Raw genomic sequence first — 15,520 nt, 5'->3', positions numbered from 1 at the left:
CCTAATAGATGCCTTCACAATGGATGTAAGCGTTGCGGAACAACGGCATGGGTCCGAATAATTTCTATTGGGGATTTTACTCACTAACACTGTAAAATATAACTGTAAACAAAATATCAAACAAAGAAGGAAAGGTAAAGAAAGGGAGAATAATATGTTATAGGAAAGTATTGAAATTACTATTATAGCCAAGGAATTCAAAGGAAATAGAAGGAAAAAGGATTCAAAGGATAAATTTACCAAGAATTTGTAGAGAAAAATATTGTATATAGTAGTGAAATAAAGTGAATTGTAGAAAAAGGACTTTTAAAAGGAATAAAGTGGTATCAATTCGCAATATAATATATTGATTGCAAAGGAGGAAACACCAAACCGAAATTTAATCCCAAGTGTAAACTGACCAGACGTCCCGCGTTACGCGGGACAGTCCCGCATTTCAACAAAATGTCCCGCCTAAGATTACGTCCCGCGAAACGTCCCGCATTTGGCAAAAGAAACGAAAATGTCCCGCGATATCAATATATTTCAATATTACAATTTGATCATGTTGATTTTATTAAATGGATGAACCACAAAAAAAAACTATTATTTGACATACTGTTCAAGAGATCTTCCAATGCATCCAAAGATTAATACGTTTAGCTGGTTTCATCGCACCGACAGTGGACTTTTTGTTTAGAGAGTGTCAAATGGAAACGACAGCAACAAAATTAGAAAATGTTTTTTATAAAAGTCCCCTATTGATCCGCAGGGACCAACGTGAGACAGACGAAAAGTTCATCTTTGGTCCCCTAGCTCGGTCAGGACATAACGTGTTAAATAAGCCGGAATAACTAGTGAATACGGGACAGGAAGAGACAGGGTTGTTTGATGAAGTATCGTAAATGAAACGCTTGGCGGCCTTATGGAAGTTGGCCGGAACCTCAACTATGGCCGGTGAGAAGATATATGTCAGCGTGTTCTTTTACCTTCTCGTGGCTTTGATTGTCGGCTGTCTCTCCATTTTGACCATTCGCCTAAAAGTTTTCTGTCGGTCTCAGCTGGGGGATGTTGGGAAGGTTGACGGTTTATCTCCGGCCGATCCATCCTCCTGTGATCTTTTGACATAATGGACGGATCCCAGGTTCAACCACATCACCTTCGCAACTTCCGGCAAGCACTTCGTACTGTATATCTCCCAATTTACCATATGATTCGAAAGAAGAGCGGCTTGGACATTCCCTTCTCGTTTGTCAGAGAATGACCTTCTTGGAGAACTTGATGTGGGTGATATATTCGTCGCCATCACTTATCTGGGGAACGTAAAGTATACGGTCCCTTGCATTCGTTGAATCACAGCATCAAGTACGTTTTGTCTTTCATTATGAGTACGAAAAGAAGTTTTCCACTTCTTTAACCGGAAAGAAGTTTTTCACCGGTACCTCAAGCTACTCCTTCTGAATGATTGCTTGCTGCTCAGATACGGTCGGTCTCGTCTGACGCTTCCGCATAAAAATGTCCATTTTGGCCAGATTCTCTTTCATCATTTGACCGGTTGCTACGATCTCCCGGCTTTAGGAGCGGCAGAGAGAGGATATTGTAAATACCAGATTGGCTATATCTGGCGGACACAAAGTGCCTCAGAATGTCCAACTCCTTCGCTGTGGGGTGGAGCTGGCAGTATGAAAAACTCATCAAGTTGCTTGACAGTGCTGCTGCTGCGAATCAACAGCCTTGAATCATTTTTATTGTAGGCTTAATAAACCTAACATTTAATTTAATTTGTTCCATTAAATTATCTTTTGTAGCTTTTTTTCATCGTCATCCGAAATTAGTCCATTTTTTAATGCATATGTTAACACTAAAATCGATGAAAAATGGATTGGATTTTTCGAGCATTCCATTGTAGAATTTGAATCGTGCTTGCCAGACCTAAATGCTCTGTCCGAGTGAGAGATTTTCAGGCGTCAACAAAATCTAAACCACCGAAAAACCACGACTGAGTGATTACAGGTCAGGTTTAATTGCTAGGACACATGTTAAGAGTTTCACGAATAAATGAGACTCTCTAAACTATGGTTTATGTTCACATAACGTATATACATAACGTTTCGTTTTTTCTGTCCCGCGTTAGACCTCTGATCATCTGGTCACTTTACCCAAGTGCGATAATCGGGGATATATCGCAACCCAGGAGGAACCAGACCAGGGGACAAGGAATCGTATTCCGAGTAAACACTGTTGTTACTATTATTTTACTACTGATAGCAATTAGTACACCAGTTTATATTAGCAACACTGCCATCAGTTAACGTTGTTTAGCTCTGTATTCGAAGCGGCCACACTTTTTTTTTTGTAGTTCGCGCTGACTCTTCGCCCCCAAAGTTTACTTCTGAGCGCTTAGTCGATGCTCAACAAAACACACAATATTGCATGGTTCTTTCCATTAGCTTTGCACGGTTGCATCTGTGTGTATGTGTGTATCTCTCGTGTGCGCGCACTTGTATGCGGGCGAGAAGAGTGAGTCAGGTTGGAATTCTTTGAGAGATATTTAGTCGTTCACCGACAGCCGGCCTATGAACGTGTTCGGATTTATTTTTTCGTTATATTCTACGGCAGGCGTGGGCAAGCAACGTATATTATACTGAATCAGAATAATCCCAAATATGTGACGCATTTTCCTGTGTTCGATAAGTGAGAGCTTATGTGTCCGCAGAGTAGTAATAATAAAGCTCTTCGAAGTGCTGCTGCTGCAAAATCCTAAGTCGAAGACGAAGAAGTGTCGGCTCGGTTCTTGAAGACGTTGCGAATATACGATTCGCATGCGAAATCACGAACGAAAATGTGTGCTTTGAGTGTGCAGAGAGTGACGACGACTGAATTAAATAACCATTGTGTAGTTGTGTGCAAAAATAACAATTAAGCCGCTTAACTGGACATGTCCGAGGAATACAATTCAACAGTTTCAAATTAATTACCCGATACAAATAATTACTGTTTCAAATACAGATCTACCTTTCATACGAGAGTGCCGAGATTTTGTGATACGCGCGAGATACGTGTGATATTGGAAAAGTATTGATAAAAATAAAACACTGCCGATTAGTACATGCGCGTTCAGGTGTGTAGGTGCGAAAAGATAAATTCTTCTAGTCTCTCCGCGCGGTGTGTGGGCAAGAGAAGGCAAAAATCAGAAGAATTGATTCAGACGATTCTGATGAATTATTGATGTATCTTTTTTCGTGGAGAAATACATATGTGTATGTTTGAAATGTGACAATAAGATTTTTGGATATATCGAAAGCCGCCTGTTGATATGATTGGAATATTCATCTGGTAGTGGATTTCGCAAAACATCTCATTTGAGTTTGTCATTTGAAATACACCCCGTATAGATTAAGGTAAGATCATTTTTTTGGATGTGAGATACACATATATTATTTGCTTATTTATATAATTTGACTAAATAAAAATTTTACTTAAATTGAATGAATAGTTAGTTCACCGGTTTACCTTCCATTAAATTCCATACGACGTCAGGTCGACTGAAATCCAATGTATCTTGTGCACTTATTTCTTGATTTTTAGCAAATCCAACTTAATCTTTGAGTACGCTTCCTTGTTCTCTACGGTTACCGGACTTTATCAAGATGTTCCGCTCATCGCTTTCATCCAGGGTTGGACCGATCTTCTGGATATCAGCTCCGTAATTCATCACAATCTGTTCTACCCAAGTATCGTTTGTTATATGTTTAGCCATCGGTTTACCAGATTGTACGATGAATCTCACATTGAGCTTTAAAGCTTTCAGTCCGTGGTAAGGATTACTCCTAGAGAACATCAATGGTATACCTTCAAAACAATCAATAATTCATTTAGAAACATTACTACTGTTTACATGTTTTAGATGCACGTGTCAGTCTTAAGCCGGTTTTATATTATTCCGAAATAACACGTAGTGGAAGCATTACGTTATATGGCCAATTTGAATCACGACTTATTTTTTAAAAGAGCGCATTCAAAATCATCGATCTTTCTTAAAAAAAATCGTAATTCAGAATCCAGATTTTTGATTAAAATACACAGTTTGACAAAGTCGTCGGAAAATTAATGAACTATTGAAGAAAATAACATTTTAAATGTACTGTTAAAAAATCTTACTCAAAAATGAAATTTAATATTAAAAACTTTTATATCTCAAAACACCTCGTGATTGCGGTATGTTCATATAAACAATATTCTAATAATTTATTTACGTTGTCCGCTTCATCGAATTTGTATTCATACATGCTTCAAATCTCACTTGCTCGGATTACAAAATGACAATCGAGCTATTGTCATCAATCTTGATGAAACATCAGCTGGAGGCACGTGTGTAAATTCAGTACGCAAGCGTTGCTGGAATTATGGTAGACGACGTTGGAATCATGGTAGGTCGGGTTGAGATTTCCATACCAAGCAATACGCCTTGAATGTTTTCTGAGTGACAAACTCTAGAATATATGTGATATGTGTCACAAGTACTTCATTCATTATGAACATCTTTCCTCACTTTGAAATTATATTTATGAACATGCGCGAAGACAGAGAGCGAACGACTATGATTCCTTCGACACAATCAACAAAAGCTGTGTGAGAAGGAATATGTTCACTTGCGGGACGCTATCATGAGCAATACCGACCCAGCCTTTGCTATTGCCAGGCCAAAACGCAATGCATTGTCATGATATTAGAGCACGTGTGTTCAAACAAAAAATGATTCCTTTCGGATTCGGTCTCACATATTGCTGGATGTATTCCGTTGAATAAAAGAAACGAGAATTACCTCATACACAAAGTTTTAGTTTGGTTAATTGACAAAATACGCCCACAGGAAATCGATAGGATCATTTCCCCAGAAATTACAGATCTGTCTACTGATCAACTGCTAAACTGCAACTGCGTATTCTGAAATCTGATCGAGTCGGAATTATCCGAATTGCAAGCATGGTTCGTGGCTCATGTGGTGATCTGAAACTTTTATTGACTTTTATCCACATCACACATTAAAAATACGTTAGTCATTAAGTCATTAGACATTTATCTGATAGAGAACAGTTTGGGTCACAAACTGAAGACGAATGAATTCGGGACATCGGAACAGAGTTTGACAGGCAGTTTACATGAATATAAACAAAACACTAAGCCTAAAAAAATTGGAGGATTTGAGCAAGTAGTTTCCCACAAGTAAGGAATTTAATTTCCATAATGATAAGTGTAGGTTGAAATGCATAAATTAGCAACGTTAGAAACATCTTGATTAAAGCTTGATTCATTTAAGAATTCGGGATCATAAAGTCAGTTGTATCTCGGGTTTGATTAAAGGTACAAAAAATGCTTTATAATAAAATATAGACAATTCATTGTTCTTTCAGAAAAAATATTGTAAAAATTACGAGGACTGTTCAGAAAGTATCGCGACTTTCCAATTTTTTTAGATGTTTTTGTGGCATTATGTTGGTACTCATGTCTCTCACTTATGCTGACAAGTACGGCTATTTTGAATGTTCAGTTAACTTTTGACAACTGCTTTTCTTACACGTGTTTTTGGATCATCTTCGAATTTTTGCCTGAGACTAAAGCACCCCTCGACTGTAGTGGCAGCCTACCAAATCTGGCCGAAACATCACCGGACGTTTCTGTGGGCAGCCTCCACTATACTTTTTCGAGTTCATTGTTTTGTTTGTTACGAAAACCTTGGTCACGCCTTGGCTTCCGATCGTCCGATTGTCCTCTGATCCATCAGAACAACGCTTGCACGTTCACAATAAAGTCTCAGCACATCACATCACTGTCGATTTAGTAACTGATAACGTATAAACCCGGCATAGCTACTGGGCTTCCGGGCGATAGTCAGACTTTTTCCGAACCATTCAGAACGTCAGACACTCAGTGGCGTCTCATTCGCCTGTTCAAACTGTTCATAGGATAGGTAGACAATATCAGAAAGAAAAAAAAACAAAACACATTTTTTGTCTACTTTTTTGAAAGGGCAAAAAAATTTCTTCATTTTTTACAAAAAATTATAACTCAAAAACTATAAAAATACCAACATTTTTTTGAAAAAATAATCTTACTCGTTACATTTTTGTGTGTAAATTATCGTGTTTAACGTGTTCTTGACATGTTTCTGAATAGAAAAAAGTTAGCAGAGCATGTAAATTGCGATAATTTATACATGAAAATGTTACGAATTAAACATTAGTAGTAATTTTTCAAAGAAATACATGAAAAAGTTATTGTTCGAAAAACTTTTTGCCCGTAAAAGTTACTTTTTTTCTATTCAGCATCATCATTTTTTCAGAGGTCTCCATACAAAAATGCTCTATATTCCAGGAACTAAAAGATAGAAAGTTGACGTCTTCGACGAAAGTTCATATTTGAATAAGATCTAAAACTTTGTCGAATACGCTATATCGGCATCTTGACTTTAAACAAAATTAGGATTAGTTGTATATTTTTCAAAAAAACATTTAAAAGTTGTTAGGAAAACTTTTTCTCTGTAAAAGTGTCCATCTTCCGATGTATGGACGACTTGTTGGAAATTGTGAGTGCTATCCATATAATTTTTTTTGAGAATTTAAAAAAATACGTTCTTGACAAAAATGAATTTTAATTTTTGGTATATTTTTTTTTCAGCGAATTTTTCTTTCTAAAAAAAATATTGGTATTTTTTATGAAAATTTAAATAATTTCCTAAATTTCATCCTTTGACTCGAATTTTGTAGGTATTATAGTTTTTGAGTTATAATTTTTTGTAAAAAATCAGAAAAAAATTGTTGGCTCTTTTAAAAAAGTAGTCTAATTCTTTTTTTGATATTTCAAACATGCAAAGTTGCTTAAAAGACCCATGTGTGTTTGCATGGAATTCTTCTATTACTTCCAAATTATCCCGAATATCCTTATTTTCTTTTCTGTTTGGGTGAATCTTCTCCACCGTGAAGTATGTAATCTTATAGCTACACTTGACTATGCCACACAACCCGCACGAAACGCAACACAACACTACGAAATAAGTAGTAACTACTACCGGGTTTAAATACTTCATCTGAACCCGCCGTCAGTCAGCTATGTATGAAGCCATCACTACTACTAATGCGCCGCTTTGCGTAAAAATGACATTTGATGTTCAACGCTGAACGAAGCCGATGGAACGATAGAAAACACACACACGCACCATTGTTGATTGAACAGTTAGCTGACTTGGTCACACGTCGCCTCTGCAGATACTATGAATTTCGGGAATTTTAATAGATTTTGACTCTCCAGTGGATAGACCGGGATTTTTGTTTTCAAGATCAATTCGCGAAACACTTGCTTCGGCGGAGCCATGTTCTACACAATCTAGACAATATATGCCTATTGTTATATTGAAAATCTCTCTAATGAAGGAAGAAAAACACGCACAAGTGGAGGTAATCTACATACATGAAAATTAACTGGCAAACAAAGAAAAACAAATAGTAGAAAATTTTCGTTAGGTTATAATTATTGTTATAACCTCGTGAGTTACAGCATTGAGAGTGAAGCAACTTTTGTTATTAAGAAAAAATGAAAAAATCCGAATTTCGTGTATTGATAAAAAAAAGTCACAGGAGGGTTGTGTCCGAGACATGACCGCATAATTGACGTAGGATTCCGTTAGGCTATTTGTTGATTTTAGATATGTTTGAAGAATTACATCGTTAAACTCTTCGATAATGATTTGGTGGCCCTGAAAACGGCCGTTTTGTTTGGTTGTTGGATATTGTTTGTTCACTCCACCAGTGTTTACCAAGTGATGATGACAGAAGGATGGTAAACTGTCGTTGGATGGTCCATATCAGATAAAAAATACTGAAGTGGAACGAGATATGATGGAAACCGCCCTCTGTGGTCTCCTGTGATATGTATGGATGAAATAAAGAAAAAAAACTCACCAATGTAATAGAAGATAATTACCAATACCGAACACGATTATCATTTTTTCTCATTAGTAAAAACAGGTTACTTCAATATAGAGAAAACAAATTTGAAAAGGAAAAGGAAATTTTCTTTTGTAAATTTTACTTTCTGAGTGTTTATTCAAACCGATGTGAATTTTAATTGGACTAACATCACCTAATTCTATATGTAAAGCATATGGGAAATCATTTTTTCTAATATTTTTTCACTTTTCGAATTTTCCTCGCCGTGTAAACTTTTCTTGTGTGAAAATGAACTCAACAAAACAGACAGCATAAACCAAATTACTCGTTCTCGAGCGGGAACACACCTTGGTTTTTATTTATGCAAATTGAAATAATTCGTTCATTCAAGTCATTTTTAACCCAACTGCTACCATATACAATTTTACACTTACACCCGTGCTAAATTTTTCACAATACACGATTGGTTATTGATAGGAAATTTCACGAAGCAACCAACATTAAAGTTCCAAATTCAAATTTTATTTGCTAGAATTATTCGTATCACTCAACTTACTTGCAATACAAAAATGTGCCCGACTTGCATATATTTGCAATGCCGATTCCCCCCAGGCAGCTTGGTTTCGATGTCTGCTAGGGAATACATTTCGGTAGGAACAAAAGCTCCCCCTAGTTTCATGTATTTGCGATGCCGATTTCACCCAGGCAGCTTGGTTTTGATGGCTCTGTTAGTAACCTGACGCATGTGTCGTCAATTTCGGCCAATCAGAAATGGGTATTTCCGTTAGGATAGGGGTTGAGATTTTTCAATTGTTCGATGATTAGTTTTATGACATATATTATTTTCTTCAATATAAAAAAATGTTATGGAGTGCCGAAATCGATAGACGGAAAAAATTCATCAATCCATCATGAAATCGCCGAGTAATAAGCCTTTGAAATTGGACAATTTTCACGATGTACTCGATTTTCGATTTTCAATTTGTACCTCAATATGTTCCCGAAAGCGTAATCCTACGTCAAAAATGCGTGAATTGAGCCTCGAAGTGCTTCCGCGTCCACCGTATTCTCCAGATCTGGCCTGGCTCCCAGCGACTGTTTTCTGTTCGCAGACCTGAAGAGAATCCTCACTGGCAAAAAATTCAAGATCAATAATGAAGTTATTACCGAAACTGAGGCCTATTTTGAGGAAAAACCGAAAGAGTTCTATAAAAATGGTATCGAAAAGTTGCAAGATCGCTATAATCGCTGTGTCGCCCTCGGAGTAAATTATGTTGAATAATAAAATTGAATTTTGCAAACAGAAAAAAAATTGTTTTACTGTGTCACCTTATAAACTTTTCAGACGAACTGTTATTATACGAAAAAGATAAAGTCGGATACGTCATTCCTGGTCGTTTACTGTATTTCAGTGAATTTGTCTTGAAATTCATATAGAAATGGTCACGTGTTTTAAGTAATCATATAACATGAAGTAAAGATTTTCATTCAAATTTTTCCAAGTTGGAGCTGCCTTCGGGTCTGCTGATCTGGTAGAGCTTAATTTGTCTCCCTAAATCACCGTATCATCGCCAGACGTCGACACCGTTCATACGACATCGCGGATTTTGATATGTCAAATTCTTTATATGGTGTAATATGATTGCAATTACGATCTAATTTGATTTACTGTTGAACAATTTTCCATACAATTTTTTCGCATTTTTTTTACATAATTTTTTTTTTAATTTATTTTTAAAGAGACTTTGCCTAATGTGGCATTCGCCTCTGTATATTGATTAAATTTTATTTTGTGAGTTTACAGTAATTCATATATGACTGTATAGTTTGATGTCTTTTAAAAATTTCAGTTTCCTCTCGAACAGATGCTTTTTCTCGAACAGATGCTTTTTGTTGAACCAAGTATGTCCCAGACGCAATCTGGTCAGTACTATTTGCTCTCGCCTAGTTTCTCTGTCCTTCCATCTCGTTATGGTACCTTTAATGAGTTTTAGGCCTCTCGGATCTGCGTTGTTCCAGATAAATTGATGTTTTTGCCACAAAATCCTTCTACACCAGCTAACTGCATCTTGTGCGGGAACCGAGGAACAAATCACCTCCGCATTTCGTCCTTCGCGAGCCATGTCATCCGCCTTTTCGTTTCCGTCGATTCCCTGGTGACCAGGAACCCAGCATAGAATGATTTGTTTATCCTTCATCTCTTTTACAATTTTTTGAATGAAAGGATGATGCAACTTCCCTTTTTCTATCTCCTGTAAGCAGCTTGCAGAATCTGTGAAAATTACGCTTCTATTTTGTATTTGCCTTGTAGCTTTCGCAATTGCAAAAGCTTCGGCGGAATAAACGGAACATTGATTACCAAGGCTTCCACTAAGCCGGTAGTTCGGGCCTACAATTCCAACTCCAACTTTGGATTGTGCTAACGAACCATCTGTGAACCAAAGGTCGTAATCAGCGTATTTTTTTTCCACTAGTGATTGAAATAATTTTTGGGCTATCAGACGTCCTTGACCTGCTTTGACCCGTTTTTTCAAAAACCAGTCGATTTTAGGACACGCTTCATACCAGGGTCTACCTAGCTTAGTGTGGATTTTTGTGATCATCGGGAGTTTTTGATTGGTTAGAACATTAAGTGCTTGATTGGTTTTCTTCCATATTGTTTTGGTTGTAGCCTTTTCCCTCTCCATGATTCTACAAGCCTTTTTTGCCAATGTTAAGGTTGCCACAAATTCCCATGGGAGCCGTGCTGCTTCGGTCATCATCGATTGTATTGGAGTTGTTCGGCGGGCACCTGATGCAATCCGAATGACAGCATTATAGGTTGGAGTAAGTTGGATGATGTTTTGCCACTTGAGTACCTCAAGTCCATAAAACAATTTGGAGAGAACAATAGCGTATCCAATTCTTTCGAGGGTTTTCCTGTCAGCCCACCGAGAAATTGCTTTCAGCAGATTTAGTCGACTTCTGCAGTCTTCGATCAACTTTTGACGTAGGATTACGTCTTTCGGGAACATATTGGGGTACAAATTGAAAATCCAAAATCGAGCACATCATGAAAACTGTCCAATTTCAAACGCTTATTGCTCAGTCATTTCATGATGGATTGATGAAATTTTTGCGTCAATCGATTTCGGCACTCCATAACAATTTTTTATATTGAAGAAAGTAATTAATTTCATGAAACTAACTATTGAACAATTGAAAAATCTCAACCCCTATCCTAACGGTGATACCCACTTCTGATTGGTCGGAATTGACGACACATGCGGCGGGTCCCTAACAGAGACATCAAAACCAACCTTCCTGGGGGAAATCGGCTTTGCAAATACATAAAAGTAGGGGGAGATTTTGTTCCCACCGAAAAGTGTTCCCTAACAGAGACATCAAAACCAAGCTTTCGGGGAGAAATCGGCATTGCAAATATATGCAAGTCGGGGGCATTTTTATATTTATTTTTATAAATAAAATTTAAATTCGGCACTTTAATGTTGGTTGCTTCGTGAAATTTCATATCAATGACCGATCGTGTATTGTGGAAAATTTAGCACAAGTGTAAGTGTAAAATTGTATATGGTAGCAATTGTGTTAAAAATGACTTGATATATGAAATGATTTATTTCAATTTTCATAAATGAAAACCAACGTGTTGTTCCGCTCGAGAACGGGTCGTTTGGTTGAAGCTGTCTGTTTTGTTATGTTCATTTTCACCCAAGGAAAGTTCATACGGCGCGAAAAATTGGAAAAGTGAAGAAATATTAGAAAAATTGATATCTAATATGCTCTACATATAGTATTAGGTGTTGTTAGTTCAATTAGAATTTACATCGGGTTGAATATACACTCAGAAAGTAAAAATTATAAAAGAAAAACAGCGTTTCCATTTCAAATATGTTTTCTCTATATTAAAGTAACATGTTTTTACCGATGAGAAAAATTGATAAATGTGTTCGGTATTGGAAATTGCCTTATATTACATTCGTGTGTTTTTTTTTCTTTATTTCATCCATACATAATACAGGAGGCATCTCGTCTAGGATCACAGAGCCATACCCAACAACAAAACAAAACGGCCCTTTTCAGAGCCACCAAATCATTATCAAGGCGTTCAACGATGTAATTCATCAAACATATCCAAAATCAACAGAAAGGCCTAACGTAATTCTACGTCAACTATGCGGTCGTGTCTCGGACACAACCTTCCTGTGACTTTTTTGGTGTAATTGTTGAACAAGCATCTTCTGTCGAATATCACACCAAGAATTTTAGTGGTTTTTGGCCTTTGGAGTTCAACTCCGTCCAGGTCTATCTTCCCTCCGTCAAGGTGCCATTTTCGGTGTTTTTGTAGTTTGCAGCAATGCATAGTTGAAGACTTATCGACCGAGATTTCAAACCCTACGCTAGAAGCCCATTTCGAGATGGCTTGAACTGCTCTCTCCAACTTTAGGCGCAAGTGTTTGACCATTTTGCCTGTAGCAACGACCACAATATCGTCAGCATAAACGAACATACGGACGTTCTTAGGAGCAGCACCAAAGATAGGATTGATTGCCAACAAGAATAGTGTCACAGAAAGCACAGACCCTTGGGGCACACCATTTTCTTGAATTTTTGCTCGCGATAACGATCCTCCATAGCTTACTTGAAATGTTCTTTCCGCGAGGAAATTTCTTATGAATCGCGTCATGTTCTTCCCCAGGTGGTTGCTGATAATTCTATTCTATCCATCACGTGACGGTGCCATACACGATCATAAGCTTTTTTCATGTCGAGAACTACAATTTCACAATGTTCTCGATTTTTTGCTGCTTCCGTTATCACATGGTCTAATTCCGAAAAATAATCGCTTGTGCCCATACCTTTACGAAAGGCAAATTGATGTGGGTGGAATACTCCGTTTGTTTCTAGGTGGGTAGTCAGCATACGGTTGAACATTTTTTCTAAGGTTTTGGCTATACAGCTGGTCAGAGAAATGGGACGAAATTGGTTATAATCCTTGCTGTTTTTTTCCCGATTTTGGTATTGGAATCACGATGCTTTGTTTCCATGAATTCGGAAATACTCCATGAGACCAGATATGGTTGAATGCCTTTAGAAGGGTGTATTTGCAATGGAGAGGAAGCCGTTTCAGCATCGGGTAGCCGATGTTATCAGGACCCGTTGATGAACCTTTCGTGTTATCTGGGGCTAGCAGTAGTTCGTCAATTGAAAAATCCTTGTCTAGGGGTGAGGATACTTCAAGGCTGTAGTCTAAGTTATGCTTTTCACGATCTCGTTTTAGTTGTTGAAATTCTTCTGAATAGTTGGCTGTAGATGAGGTTGACGCAAAGAACTCGGCAAAGTGTTCGACGATTTCCTGAGGGTCATCCGTTTGTTTCCCGTCGATGAAGATACTACGGGCTCCAGTATGTTTTTTCTTCGCAAGTTTGTTGTAATTTTGCCACAATTCCGACGAGTTAGTATTCGAATTGAAGAATTCCGCGAATCGTTCCCAAGATGATTGTTTGGCTTCCGTGATAATTTTTCTGGCATGCTTATTTGCTTCTAGATATTCCAAACGCGCAGCTTCTTTGCTTGGATTCTCTATGCTTAATTTGCGGAGTTTCCGCAAAGCTTTCCTTCGGTTTTTTGCCGCCATCGCTATCTGTTAGTTCCACCAAAACTGGCTCCTCTTCCCGATTTTCCCACTTGATTTTGGAATTGAAAGTGATGCGGCATGGATAATGTTAGTAGTGATATTGTCTAGCGACATGGTGGCATCAGCTGGAATTTTTTCATCAATTATCATTTCAAAAGCAGTTCAGTCTGCATCCTTGAAAAGCCATCTTTTGCGATAGTAAATGTTGCGGAGCGTATTGTGGGACCGAATGAGAATCGGAAAGTGGTCACTTCCATAACTGTCTTGCTCAACTGACCATGTAAAGTTTGACACGAGGCCAGCAGAAACAAAAGAAATATCAATTGATGAAAATGATCCTGACGTGCAGTGTATATGAGTAGGTGATTCATTGTTCAGCGAGACAAGATTATTATCAACAGCCCATTCAAAAATCCTGCGACCTCGAGTAGTGGAAGTTGATGCACCCCAAGCTTCATGTTTCGCGTTGAAATCTCCACAGATTATGTAAGGAGGTTCACTTGTCCTTATGAGTTCGTTGAGCTCGTTGACCAGGTTTTCGTTGTTCGCATTGTTTGGAATGTATAGCGAAATGACAGTTATGTTCCATGGATCGCCAATTCTGGCAATACAAGCGTGCATATCAGTGGTATTGTTTATGCTTTGGTAGCAGAAGTCATTCCGAATGCCCAAACCAGCGATACCCTTCCCTAGGCTCGCTGGACGATTGTGTGTTGTCCAGTTGTAATTGTTGCATAGAAGGTTGTTGGTTTTGTCGGTCATCATTTCTTGTAAACAGATAACGGCTGGAGTGTTGTCATCAGCGAGTTTTTTGAATTCGGGATAGTTTCGCCATATACTTCGCACATTCCATTGAAGAAGGAAAGTTTCGTTGTTTTTTTTTATTTAAATCGTTTATTTTTACAGGCTCAGTTACATAGGTTTAAAGGAGCCGTACTCCTTACTGTATTGTTACTAGTATATATACATTTTTCCTTAATTCTAATGTTAATAATATAGGAAACCGATTACTCGCGGTCGACTCGAGTTAAGAAGGGTGACATATTTTCTTCAGGAAAAGGAGGGGATATGAGGATATGTTGATAATGATCACACTCACACTCTCAATCACACTCATCACACTCAATTCTTAAACCTATCTTATATCTAATATGTATTTACATTTCATCTTATTCTTAAGAAGGGATCCGATCTCTCACAAAGGAAAAGGAAAAACTAAGGGTATAAGGACAACCACACACGAAGATCCATAGCTTTAAGGAATACATATATTTGGGACATGTAATCAAGGTCTAACCGAGCCAACACGTCTCTCACCGGCACCATGAGCTGCCTTCCTCGGGCCCGAAGGGTGACTACTAAATTCGATCTGGCGACAAGATACAGCTCGCACGACCAAACAACGTGCTCGATGTCGTGGTAACCTTGGCCACAAACACAAAGATTGTTGTTGGCAAGATTAATACGAAAGAGTAGCGCATCTAACGAACAGTGGATGGACATGAGTCGGGAGAAGGTGCGAATAAAGTCCCGAATTAAGTCCAGACTATTGAACCATGGTTTGAGGCTAACCTTAGGGATAATCGAGTGGAACCACCGGCCCAATTCATCTTCGTTCCATTTGCGTTGCCAGTTAACTATGGTATTTTTGCGGACTAAAGAATAAAATTCATTGAAGGCGATTTTACGCTGATAAATATCGCCTTCAATTGCACCTACCTTTGCTAATGAGTCAGCCCTCTCATTACCCGGAATTGAGCAATGTGAAGGGACCCAGACAAAGGTAATGACATAACAGCGTCTGGATAAAGCACTCAAAATTTCTCGTATTCTCTCAAGGAAATACGGCGAGTGCTTTTCCGGCCTCACTGAACGGATAGCTTCGACAGAGCTAAGACTATCCGTTACAATGTAATAGTGTTCAACAGGTCGTGAGGCGACGCTGTCCAGCGCCCAGTGT

At 38.1% G+C, this 15,520-nt stretch overlaps 1 protein-coding gene across 2 annotated transcripts in view; it reads left to right on the top strand.

The window, feature by feature from the left end:
- The first annotated feature begins 2,522 nt into the window (after positions 1 to 2,522).
- LOC129766175 (ataxin-1) overlaps positions 2,523 to 15,520 on the top strand; it is a 106,605-nt gene continuing 93,607 nt past the window's right edge. For both annotated transcript variants that reach the window (XM_055766683.1, XM_055766678.1), the window contains exon 1: positions 2,523 to 3,380. The gene's annotated coding sequence lies outside the window, so the exon portion shown is untranslated. The remainder of the gene's footprint in view (positions 3,381 to 15,520) is intronic.

The sequence above is a fragment of the Toxorhynchites rutilus genome, chromosome 1 (assembly GCF_029784135.1).
Source record: "Toxorhynchites rutilus septentrionalis strain SRP chromosome 1, ASM2978413v1, whole genome shotgun sequence".
Classification (NCBI taxonomy): Eukaryota; Metazoa; Arthropoda; class Insecta; order Diptera; family Culicidae; genus Toxorhynchites; species Toxorhynchites rutilus.
Note: the sequence above shows the minus strand (reverse complement) of the source record. Positions and strands in the feature narration are given on the sequence as shown.